Below are 13,155 nucleotides of genomic sequence, written 5' to 3'. Positions count from 1 at the left end.
AATGATGGTTCAAGTTCTATTCCTATTAGAGATCCTATTCTTATAAATCTTGATGAAGAAATAGGTGAAAATGTTGTTAATGATGAAAATGTTGATCCTAATATTTCTGATGATGAATATGAATATATTGATGTTGACAATGATTTATCTGCAAAATTTTCAAAAGCATTAATCCTAGCTCCTAGAAATCAACAAAGTGGCTCATCCTTAGAGCATGGTCCTTGTTTGGAACTTGTGGTAGCTCCATCTACTGTGCTTGATGTGGCTCCTCTTGCATGTTGCCCACCATCCTGAAATAATGATCAACAAGATCTAGGGGAGGATGACATGCTTGATTAGATTCATTAGCACCATATATTCTCTCTCTCTCTCTCTCTTGCTTATTTGTTGCAATCTTCTATTTGTTGTCCCTAGTGTTGTCTACTTAAGGATGATGCAAAGTGTTGAGATCTCTTTTGGTCTCTTCCATGTTGACTCAAAAGGCACATTGATGAGGAGGTATGATAGAAGGTTAGTCTTCTTTGAGTTTGGTGGGCTTTTGTTCTCAATGTTCTTCCCAAATCAATCCCTAGGCACAAATGGGATTCTTCTAAACCTTTCTCCTATCTCCTCCTCTCTATTCAACACTGCTTGCACCCTATTGTATTGGACATCACTCCTCCTAACCTTCCATGCTAAGGCATTCAAGTCTGAAATGAGGTCCTCTTGTGTGTCACCAAAAATGAACAAGTTTGGTTGTCCAACTGGCTGAATCTCCTCTCTTCCAGGAATGGGCAACTGTTGGAGAACCATGGTTTACCTAACCTTGTTTGCACCTTTAAGGATTTCAATCATATTAATGTGTTGACTGAGCATCTAAATAGGTATGCAAAGTGTGATGACTGTCCTTTACCCTTCAATAGTGAAAATATCCAAATTGGATGCAAAGAACGTTGGTTTACTCAAGGCAACTTCTAGGTTCAAGTGGTCATTTTGATCAAATGACTTAATGCAATGCTATGGAGCTTGTAGTAGGGAATCTTAGGTCTTAATTGATGAGTTTTGATGTTTTGAAACAATCATTTACTTCTCCTTCCTTACTGATTTCATGAAATTGTCAAATTTGCTCCAAAAAGGCTACTAGAATTAGCCCTAGTTTTTAGTGAGATTTGTTCACCCTGCTCAATCTGCTAAACTTCATGGAAAACCCTTGGAGATGTGGTCATTTGATGATGAAAGCTCAAGGATTTTTTCTATGGCCAGTACTGTATGGACTGTTTTAGGACTGCCCCACAAAATAGGCACTTTTCAAGGGTTTTTGAAGGTTTTAGTGAGGGTTTGCAATTTAAAAGTCTTCTCCATGTTACTAGACCCAATTAAACATTTTAAACCTTGATTTGACATATACCAAGCACTCCCAAAGATTCAAACCTTATATTAGAACACTGACATTATGTCAAATAAATGCCATACTACTGCCCTTACACAGAAAAAATAGTCTAGAGGACTGGGACAGCAATGATTTTAATGTTTTTGCATACATTTCAACATTTGCACACCAAATACAATGTAATACTGTCAAATCTAGATGCAATAAAGACTTGATAGAAGTTGGAGCAACCTGCAAACAAGTAGGAAAGGAGTTTTTTATGACTGTTGGTCATACACCGCCATCACTACACTTTTAACAGTCTTAAAACTGTTTGCACTTTCTTTCTTTGTTTTAATTTATTTCTTCAATCTGTCACTGGCCTGCAAAGGGGTGTTAATGGAAAGGCAAAAACAATACATATAGCCTCTTAAAGATCTTAAAAGTTGAACACTCAAGGGATGCCACAAAACATGACAACCTTATAAGACTGTGACAAAGAAATACACTTTTTCTAGGATCCTTATTTAGGTCCTTTACAATCAAATGGTGTATCTTATCTTCTCCACATTGAAACCACTTGCAAATACATTTTCATGATGCAAGAAAGAGGAATACATCATTCCATACTATCCATTTAGAGAGGTTGGCAATGAGGATCTAACAATGAAACAGTGACTCACTATTTTGCAGTCCGTTTTACACCTTTGCCTCTTGCTTCCAACCAAGTCATGAGAGAGACAAGGATGGTAAAGGACAATGATATCTCTTGCCAACTTGTTTCTTCTTTAACATTTCAAGGTACAGTGCTATGAACAGCAAAGTACCATTTAAACAAATTTGAGAATACCCAAGCCAAGTTGCTCACTTCACACACTTGCCATGGGCTTACAAACACTTGTACATTGCTAGAAAAGGAAAATGGATGTATGGTACAGTATGTACAGATCCAACAAATTCCCTCAAAGCCATGGATGAAGAGACTTTGAAGAAATTAGTTGGACCATGAATGATCTTCCATTGGAACCACAAAACAATGCCTTTCTCAAGAGCACTTCAAACAAAACTTGTTCCAAACCCCAAGAAAAGATTAGAGATCACTACTAAAACATCAAAGGAGATCACATCACTCAAAAATAGGTTCAGTATGGACTCATGGAGCCATGGTACGGACTGTACTCTAAAAAGTGTAGAAAACTAGTTAAAAACTCACAGAAAACAAGAGCAAAACAAGTATTTTTTTTTATTTTCCAAAATGAACAACCCATACAATGATTGGAACATGGTTTTTATACATGTGCCAACTTATTGAAGGCCTTGTATGGACAGGTACAGGCTGGAACTAACCAAAACCACCAAAAACCACTTTTTGACAATTTTTGACAACTTTTTGACAACTTTTTGTTGCTCAAAAATTGCATTTTGACTTCCGGTGACTTGGCACTCAAACCAATGACTCAACATCATTTAGAAACACTAAATAAATATTCTCCAATTCCTTTCAAGGCTTTTCAACATCAAAAATTCAAAAATGCTCATTTGGACCCAAAATTGACAATTTTTAGCCTACCGAGCAAAAAACCAAAAAAATCTTGGAAACTCACAAAATGAGTTCCAAACCTTATTACACCACAAAAACACCTATTAAACCTACTAGAAGCATAAAATAAACACACATGCTTAATTTGCAATAAAAGTTATACCTGCTAGGATTTGAGCGTTCAGGTGCTCAGGTGCTCCTGCACCATACTCCCCTAAGGACAAAGAAGTCATGTGACTCTGTTGGGCAGTAAAGAAAGAGGAATTCCAGCTTTGAGAAAGTCACTGTCAGGTATCCATGTGGCTTCAGAAGCTGGTTTATCCTTCCACTTGATGAGATGCTCCAAGTAGGTATGGTGTCTTGTCTTTTTGATGATTCTTGAATCTAGTACCTATTGAGGAATGGGAGTAGAAGAAGAGGGGAGAGAAAGATCAGAAAGGGAATGAGAAAGATCTGAAACTCTTTGTGAATCTGATGGTAGCTCCCTTTTGAATGGCACCAAATCTGCAACATTGAAAATAGGAGACATAGAAACTTCATTAGGCAAATCAACTTTGTAAGCATTATGGCCATATTTAGCCAAGATTTTGCATGGTCCTACTCTTCTCATTTGCAACTTAGTAGGAACTCCTTTCTATAACCGTGACTTGTTGAGATGGACCATCACATAATCAACCACTGAAAACTGGACATCTCTTTTGGAAGCATCAACTCTCTCCTTAACTTTTTGAGTAGTCTCCTGTAAGGACTTCTGTACCTACTCATGAATTTCTTTCATGGATTGTGCCATATCTTCTGCTGTACCACTCACTTGCTGCAAATTAGTTACATCATTTAACTCAAAAACACCTCTAGGATGCATTCCATAAACAATCTGAAATGGGCTCTTACTAGTGGATCTGTTTACACTGTCATTGTATGCAAACTCTGCCTGATGGATGAGTTGATCCCAACTTTGCCCATATTCTTTGGTAAGACATCTGAGTAGGTTACCCAATGTTTTGTTCACCACTTCTGTTTGGCCATCTATCCGTGGATGGTAAGCTGAGCCAAAAGACAAGTTAGTACCCAATTTCTTCCATAAAGTTTTCCAAAAATGACCCAAAAACTTAGCATCTCTATCAGATACAATACTGGATGGCAAACCATGAATTCTTACAACTTCCTTAAAGAAAAGAAAAGCAATGTGACTAGCATCATTAGTAGTTTTGCAAGGTATGAAATGTGCCATTTTACTGAATCTGTCAACAACCACAAAAATACTATCACATCCTGTTTTTGTTTTGGGCAAGCCTACCACAAAATCCATACTGATGCAATCCCAAGGCCTAGAAGGTATGGGAAGAGGCTGATACAAACTAGCATTCATGCTAGTACCCTTGGCTTTCTGACATACCATGCATTGCTCAACATATTTCCTGACATCTGCCTGCATCTTAGGCCAAAAATAGTGCCTCTGAACCAAATCCAAAGTCTTATTAAGACCAAAGTGACCACTCAAGCAACCATTGTGCTTTTCCTGTATAAGATTCTCCCTCATTGAACCTTTTGGCACACACAGTTGTCCACCCCTAAATAACAATCCATTCTGCAAAGTATAGTCAGCATATTCACTATGAAAAGTATTCTGAAAATCTTGACAAACTTTGTAAATATCAGCAAAATCAGAATCATGTGGATATAAATCCTTAAAACATTCTATACCAATACTTCTAATTTGAATTTCTTGAACAGTAACCTTCTACTCAATGCATCAGCTACTTTATTGCACTGTCCTTTCTTATGCTTCAAAGTAAAGGTATATGCTTGTAAAGACTCTACCCATTTAACATGTTTGTGACTAAGCTTATCCTGTGAATTGAGAAAACTAAGTGCCTGGTTGTCAGTGTAAACCACAAATTCTTTAGGAAGAAGGTAATGCCTCCATTTCCTAAGTGCCTGAACCAAAGCATACATTTCAAGATCATATGAAGAATATTTCTTTTTAGCATCATTAAGCTTTTCACTGAAAAATGCAACAGGTCTATTATCCTGACTCAAAACAGCACCAATAGCAATATTACTTGCATCACACTCTAAGGTAAACAATTTATCAAAACTAGGTAGAATCAACACTGGTTGGGTAGCAACTCTAACTTTCAGCAACTCAAATCCCCTGTTGGCTGCCTTTGTCCACTGAAATTTTACTTTCACACCACCCTTAATGGTTTCTAACATAGGTGCACATATTTCACTGAAACCTCTAATGAACTTCCTATAAAATTGAGCAAGTCCATGAAAACTCCTGACATCACTAGCATTCTTAGGGGTTGGCCAATTAACTATGGCTTCTACCTTATCTGGATCCATCTTCAAATCACCCCCTGAAACAACAAAACTCAAATAGACCAGCTCTTGCTTAAGGAAATCACATTTTTCTAGGTTGATAGTAAGTTGTTCATCATTCAATCTTTGTAAGACAATCTGCAAATGTTGGAGGTGTTCTTCCTTGGTTTGACTAAAAATTAAGATGTCATCAAGGTACACAACTACAAACTTGCCTATGAAGTCATGTAACACCTCATTCATCAATCTCATGAATGTACTGGGTGCATTTGTTAACCCAAATGGCATGACTAGCCATTCATACAACCCCTCATTTGTCTTGAAAGCTGTTTTCCATTCATCCCCCTCTTTGATGCGGATTTGATGATAGCCACTCTTTAGGTCTATCTTACTAAAATATTTGGCTGCCCCTAAACAATCCATAAGATCTTCTATCCTAGGGATGGGGAATCTATACCTGATTTTGATCCTGTTTATTGCTCTTGAATTTGTACAAAGTCTCCAAGCCCCACCTTTCTTAGGTGCTAACACTGTGGGTACTGCACATGGACTAATACTTTTTCTAATCATTCCTTGGTCTAATAGCTCTTGGATTTGTCTTGCCACTTCCTGATTTTGTTCAGGTGTCATTTTGTAAGCAGCTTTGTTTGGTAAGGATGCACCTGGGATGAAATCTATCTGGTGGCTAATGGCTCTCTGAGGAGGTAGAGAGGTTGGTTGACCATCATTAACAATTGACTTAAACTGATCTAGAAGTTGCTGCACCTCATTTGGGATTTCTATCTTCTTTTCTTTCTTTTCATCAACTGGTTTAGTTACTAATGCAAAACCTATGCCATCACCTTCTTTTAGGGTATGAATGAACTCCTTTTCACCAACTAACAAAATGTTGGGAACCTTTGGTTTGCTGCCCTCACTCTCTTCATTAAGGGACTGAATTTTATAGTTGATACCATTCTTGAAAAATGAGTATGAGTTCTTTTCTCCATCATATTGTGCTTTCCTGTCAAATTGCCAAGGTCTTCCTAAAAGCAAATGACAAGCATCCATAGGTAGTATATCACACAAAATCTTATCTTGGTACTCACCTATGTTAAACTCTACCCATGTTTGTTCACTCACCAATACATGCTGCCCTTTTTCCAACCATGTGACCTTGTAGGGCTCATTGTGCTGTGTTCTAGGTAGATGAAGTTTTGTAGCAGCTTCTTCTGATATGATGTTATCAGTTGATCCTGAGTCAATGATAACTTTGCACACCTTTCCTTGGATCTTACATTTGATCCTGAAAAGAGCTTTCCTTTGAGACATATCTTTCTGAGATGGCTCTTTCATGAGGATCCTCCTGATCATGAGGTTTTCCCCTTCTTCTGATGGTAGACACCTTTGATTTGGTGTGGTTTCCTCTTGCACAAAATGGACTCTCTTATCACCTCCTTGAGATGAGCTTGGCTTTTCTGGGCATCTATATGCCGGATGGCCTAGTTTCTGATAGTTGCAACACTTCATTGTGGAGAAGTATGAACCTCTTCCAGGTCCATTAGACCTACCCCTTCCTGGGTTGCCTGATCCCCTACCCCTATAGTTGGGTCTGCTCTGAGAATCCCCACTTTTCTCAATAAGCTTAGACTCTCCCTGGGACCTATGATCTGTGTACCTTCCCCCAAAACTGCCTCTATGACTGCCTCTGTTTCCTTTGCCTCTGCCTCTACCATTATGTTCTTGTTTCTTCTTGTTTCTCTCTTCTACCTTCAATGCTAATTGATAACACTTCTATAATGTGTTGGGACACCATAGGCTTAACTCTTCCTAAATATTCCATCTTAACCCATTGAGATACCTAGCTACTCTGACATTTTCATCTTCTTGTACCTTAGATCTAAGGCTTAGTTTTTGGAATTCTTCAGTGTAACTACTGACATCTAGGTCTTTCTGTCTCAAGTTTTGTCTCTTCCTATGTAACTAGATTTCATAATCTTCAGGCATGTAGGTGTCTTTGATCTTAGTTACCATTGTCTTCCAGGTGGTTATGGGTTTCTTTCCCTCTTTCACCCTTTCCTCTTGGATGAATTTCCACCAAGTTAAGGCTGCCCCTCTCATTCTAGATTTGGCTACCTTCACTTTCTGTGCTTCAGTAATACCATCACATTCAAAGTGATTCTCTAGACCCTCTATCCACTCCATTAGTGCTTCTGGTTCCATCTTACCACTAAAAAGGGACACTCCATCTAGGGCCTTTCCAGTCAAAGCTTTCAAAGCTTGTAAAAAGGTTTCTTGTTCTTTATCCAAGATTGGATCTGGTTCTGGGATTTCTTCCTCTAAAGTTTCCTTCTTATCTTCAGCACTTTCTACTCTCTCACTGACTTCTTCAGTCTTGACTTCTACTTGGTTCAACTTTCTCTCAAGTTGTTGTAATCTTTCCCTAAGGAGCCTATTTTCTTCACCCTGATCCTCCATCCTCTTTGCTAACTCTGCATTGGTCACCATGTTGTCGGTGTTGTCTCCGACTGACTCACTACCAGATTTATGCTAATCTCTCAACCCAAATCTGAATTGGCTCTGATACCACTATGATGAGGAGGTATGATAGAAGGTTAGTCTTCTTTGAGTTTGGTGGGTTTTTGTTCTCAATGTTCTTCCCAAATCAATCCCTAGGCACAAATGGGATTCTTCTAAACCTTTCTCCCATCTCCTCCTCTCTATTCAACACTACTTGCACCCTATTGTATTGGACATCACTCCTCCTAACCTTCCATGCTAAGGCATTCAAGTCTGAAATGAGGTCCTCTTGTGTGTCACCAAAAATGAACAAGTTTGGTTGTCCAACTGGCTGAATCTCCTCTCTTCCAGGAATGGGCAACTGTTGGAGAACCATGGTTTACCTAACCTTGTTTGCACCTTTAAGGATTTCAATCATATTAATGTGTTGACTGAGCATCTAAATAGGTATGCAAAGTGTGATGACTGTCCTTTACCCTTCAATAGTGAAAATATCCAAATTGGATGCAAAGAACGTTGGTTTACTCAAGGCAACTTCTAGGTTCAAGTGGTCATTTTGATCAAATGACTTAATGCAATGCTATGGAGCTTGTAGTAGGGAATCTTAGGTCTTAATTGATGAGTTTTGATGTTTTGAAACAATCATTTACTTCTCCTTCCTTACTGATTTCATGAAATTGTCAAATTTGCTCCAAAAAGGCTACTAGAATTAGCCCTAGTTTTTAGTGAGATTTGTTCACCCTGCTCAATCTGCTAAACTTCATGGAAAACCCTTGGAGATGTGGTCATTTGATGATGAAAGCTCAAGGATTTTTTCTATGGCCAGTACTGTATGGACTGTTTTAGGACTGCCCCACAAAATAGGCACTTTTCAAGGGTTTTTGAAGGTTTTAGTGAGGGTTTGCAATTTAAAAGTCTTCTCCATGTTACTAGACCCAATTAAACATTTTAAACCTTTCTTTGACATATACCAAGTACTCCCAAAGATTCAAACCTTATCTTAGAACACTGACATTATGTCAAATAAATGCCATACTGCTGTCCTTACACAGAAAAAATAGTCTAGAGGACTGGGACAGCAATGATTTTAATGTTTTTGCATACATTTCAACATTTGTACACCAAATACAATGTAATACTGTCAAATCTAGATGCAATAAAGACTTGATAGAAGTTGGATCAACCTGCAAACAAGTAGGAAAGGAGTTTTTTATGACTGTTGGTCATACACCACCATCATTGCACTTTTAACAGTCTTAAAACTATTTGCACTTTCTTTCTTTGTTTTAATTTATTTCTTCAATCTGTCGCTGGCCTGCAAAGGGGTGTTAATGGAAAGGCAAAAACAATACATATAGCCTCTTAAAGATCTTAAAAGTTGAACACTCAAGGGATGCCACAAAACATGACAGCCTTATAAGACTGTGACAAAGAAATACACTTTTTCTAGGATCCTTATTTAGGTCCTTTACAATCAAATGGTGTATCTTATCTTCTCCACATTGAAACCACTTGCAAATACATTTTCATGATGCAAGAAAGAGGAATACATCATTCCATACTATCCATTTAGAGAGGTTGGCAATGAGGATCTAACAATGAAACAGTGACTCACTATTTTGTAGTCCGTTTTACACCTTTGCCTCTTGCTTCCAACCAAGTCATGAGAGAGACAAGGATGGTAAAGGACAATGCTGTCTCTTGCCAACTTGTTTCTTCTTTAACATTTCAAGGTACAGTGCTATGAACAGCAAAGTACCATTTAAACAAATTTGAGAATACCCAAGCCAAGTTGCTCACTTCACACACTTGCCATGGGCTTACAAACACTTGTACATTGCTAGAAAAGGAAAATGGATGTATGGTACAGTATGTACAGATCCAACAAATTCCCTCAAAGCCATGGATGAAGAGACTTTGAAGAAATTAGTTGGACCATGAATGATCTTCCATTGGAACCACAAAACAATGCCTTTCTCAAGAGCACTTCAAACAAAACTTGTTCCAAACCCCAAGAAAAGATTAGAGATCACTACTAAAACATCAAAGGAGATCACATCACTCAAAAACAGGTTCAGTATGGACTCATGGAGCCATGGTATGGACTGTACTCTAAAAAGTGCAGAAAACTAATTAAAAACTCACAGAAAACAAGAGCAAAACAAGTATTTTTTTTTATTTTCCAAAATGAACAACCCATACAATGATTGGAACATGGTTTTTATACATGTGCCAACTTATTGAAGGCCTTGTATGGACAGGTACAGGCTGGAACTAACCAAAACCACCAAAAACCACTTTTTGACAACTTTTGACAACTTTTTGACAACTTTTTGTTGCTCAAAAATTGCATTTTGACTTCCGGTGACTTGGCACTCAAACCAATGACTCAACATTATTTAGAAACACTAAATAAACATGCTCCAATTCCTTTCAAGGATTTACAACATCAAAAATTCAAAAATGCTCATTTGGACCCAAAATTGACAATTTTTAGCCTACCGAGCAAAAAACCAAAAAAATCTTGGAAAATCACAAAATGAGTTCCAAACCTTATTACACCACAAAAAAAACCTATTAAACCTACTAGAAGCATAAAATAAACACACATGCTTAATTTGCAATAAAAGTTATACCTACTAGGATTTGAGCGTTCAGGTGCTCAGGTGCTCCTGCACCACATATGTGTTCCCTTCTTCCATGGTTGTTTCCTTTCTTTAGGGGATGAGGACAATTATATGCAAACATATATATATATATAGGATATACGTGAGTTATTATAAAAATTATACTGACTCCAAATTGAGGTGAAACCACCTCGTGTTTTGTGCTTTGTGTTCATTATCCTTTAATTTATTCTCTCTTGGGGGCTAAATAATTGTGATAACATGTTTGTCTTTTTGGGTGTATCCTACCTTAAAGCAATTGCTCCTGACAAGGCATGTGCAATCTCTTTAACGTGGGGGCATACACTCCGCTCATGGTTCTCTCTTTTTTCACTCAAAGTTACTTAGTGAACTTTGTATTTGCTTTGTAATTTTTTGTGTGTTTTCTTTTCACGACTCATAGTAAGAGAACCTTACTAGTTGTAGTCATGGTTCTCTCTTTCTCTCTCATGATCTTCCCTTTTACCTTATCATTGAAGTCATAAGATCCTAAAGTCTATTAGGGGCTTGGTGTATCTTGCCTCTTTGATGTGGTGAAAGTATTTTGATCTGAATTCCTTGTACTTTACTATGAGTATTTGCATAAGCTCATACTCCCACTAAATTTGGGGCTAAATGTAGCATCCTAAAATTGAACCCCTTGCAATTTCTGACAGCATTTGGGTCTTCGCCTTAGTTTTTGCACCCCTCATCCTGATTAGAGACTTGATTATGCTCACACATGTCAAAAACTTCATTCAACTCAATGATGCACCCGACTGCCACCTTGATCCTGCACCAAATTAGGGTAGGACTAGAGCATGGTGCCATGTTCCCCCTTAATGGGGACCAATCCTTGGGCCCCTCCCCTTGACCTATCTCAAATTTGAAGTGGAAAAACCCCTCCATGTTGGTTCATATCAAAAAATTAATGAATTCATCCTAAGAGAAAGTATATAAGAGGTATTTTCCTTCTCATTTGACAATCCACAATCATTATCAAGCATCTGAGATTTCAAGAGATCAAGCATTCAAGCATTCAAGAGAAATTGAGAATTTTTAGTCTTCTTTCAAGATTTGGAGCAACAATAGAGTCAAGATTTCAAGCATTGAAGAGGAGATCATCATATTAATTCATGAAGTCATAATTCCATGTGGAGGAAAACAAAACTTCACAAGGAGCTATAAGCATTCCATTTCAATCAATTCAACATAGACTCTCAAAGAGGAGGATTTCTACTTTTAGTCATTTGAATTACATTATTTCAACCACTTGGTTAATTCCAAACCCAAGGTTTGACCTAAAGGCAAACCCCTATTCCCAACAAATTTGCCTTTCCTTCTGTGTGTAGGAAGGAAGCAGGTGAAACCGTACTTATAGAATTAAGCTTTATTTGCAAAGACAAAGAAACCCTTTTTGATGCACAAAAAGTTCGAAGGACCAAGAGGGTGGGCGACTTGGTCCAGACACATGGTCCCTGCTAATTTTGATAGATTTTGCAAAGTAGCTCCAAATCATCTCAAACTTCTTAGATCTGGGTGCACGAGGAAATCTTGAATCTGTAGCTCATTGTTTTCTCATATTTGTCTTCATTTCCAACACTTAGTCTTAATTCAACTAGTCAACTTACAAAGAGGGTCAAACATATTCCATTTCAACCAATATACTTAGTATCTAGTCCTAATCTAATTAGTGACTAAATCTAGTGGATTTACCCCCTCTTTTGAATGTAAATCCATCTCTCCCCAAAGCAAAAATAGGTGATTTGGTGATTTCTCCTTCTACCTTGCAAATTGCCAAGTCACCAAATTTTCCCCTTTACACTCTGAAATTATAAGTTTTAAGTATTACCACTATATTGTCAGTGTAAGATCCATGAACCTCCTTGTCACTAGCATGCAAGGACTCCCCATGGTGTGCTCTAGTCCCTATCATCTCATTTGGTGCACTGACCATATCATGGACCTCATAACCGATTTTTTTTAAACATATATTTTTTTTTAAACTCAGTGTTTCAAGAAGGTAACATGTAGATGAAATGTGTAGCACTAAACCAGCCAACCCAAAAGCACAACTTTTAAATGAATTAATGTAATACATATCAGGTCATGAAACATAGAAGGGCCCATAAATTACTCATCACAACAACGAAGGCTAGTGCAAACTCCAAAAAGCATATTGCAAGCAAGAGAATATGCTCAGTCATCCAAAAGACCACAAATCATCCTAAAACCCAAGTCCAAACCAAATACAACACCAAAAAGATAAACCATCATCATGTGCACCACATAGGGACATTCCATGAACATCCAGTAAAATTCCCAAAGACTTCCTTCCCTCATTCAAGTAACACAAGCTAGTACAACAAAACTAAAACAAAGCTCTTCATACTCGAAGAGCCAAGAAACATAATCATGAGATAAAAAATTGACAAACATACTTATGGAATATTTAATCACCTTTGTTGGTGTAAATAAATATTCATTATGGATATTATTACACTTTACTTAATTTAATTTAGGATAATGCATTTCTTTGTAGTTTGGATTTGAGACACTTAGGGAAGTGTGCACATAGGGATAGAGCTTGAAGGAGAAATTCCACCTTTTGTGGTCTTGTTTTGTTGTTACACTCCACATTCAGTGGGTCATCCACCTCTTATGGAATATTATATTATTTCTCCTACCTACCCCTAGTATTTCTTACCTACCCTTGTTTCTCATTGAGCCACATGTCATGATTGTGTGCTCGTACATCCATATAGCCTTGCCTATATAAGAAGGCCTATATTCATTGT

Source organism: Cryptomeria japonica, chromosome 5, assembly GCF_030272615.1.
Source record: "Cryptomeria japonica chromosome 5, Sugi_1.0, whole genome shotgun sequence".
In the NCBI taxonomy this organism is placed as follows: Eukaryota; Viridiplantae; Streptophyta; class Pinopsida; order Cupressales; family Cupressaceae; genus Cryptomeria; species Cryptomeria japonica.
Note: the sequence above shows the minus strand (reverse complement) of the source record.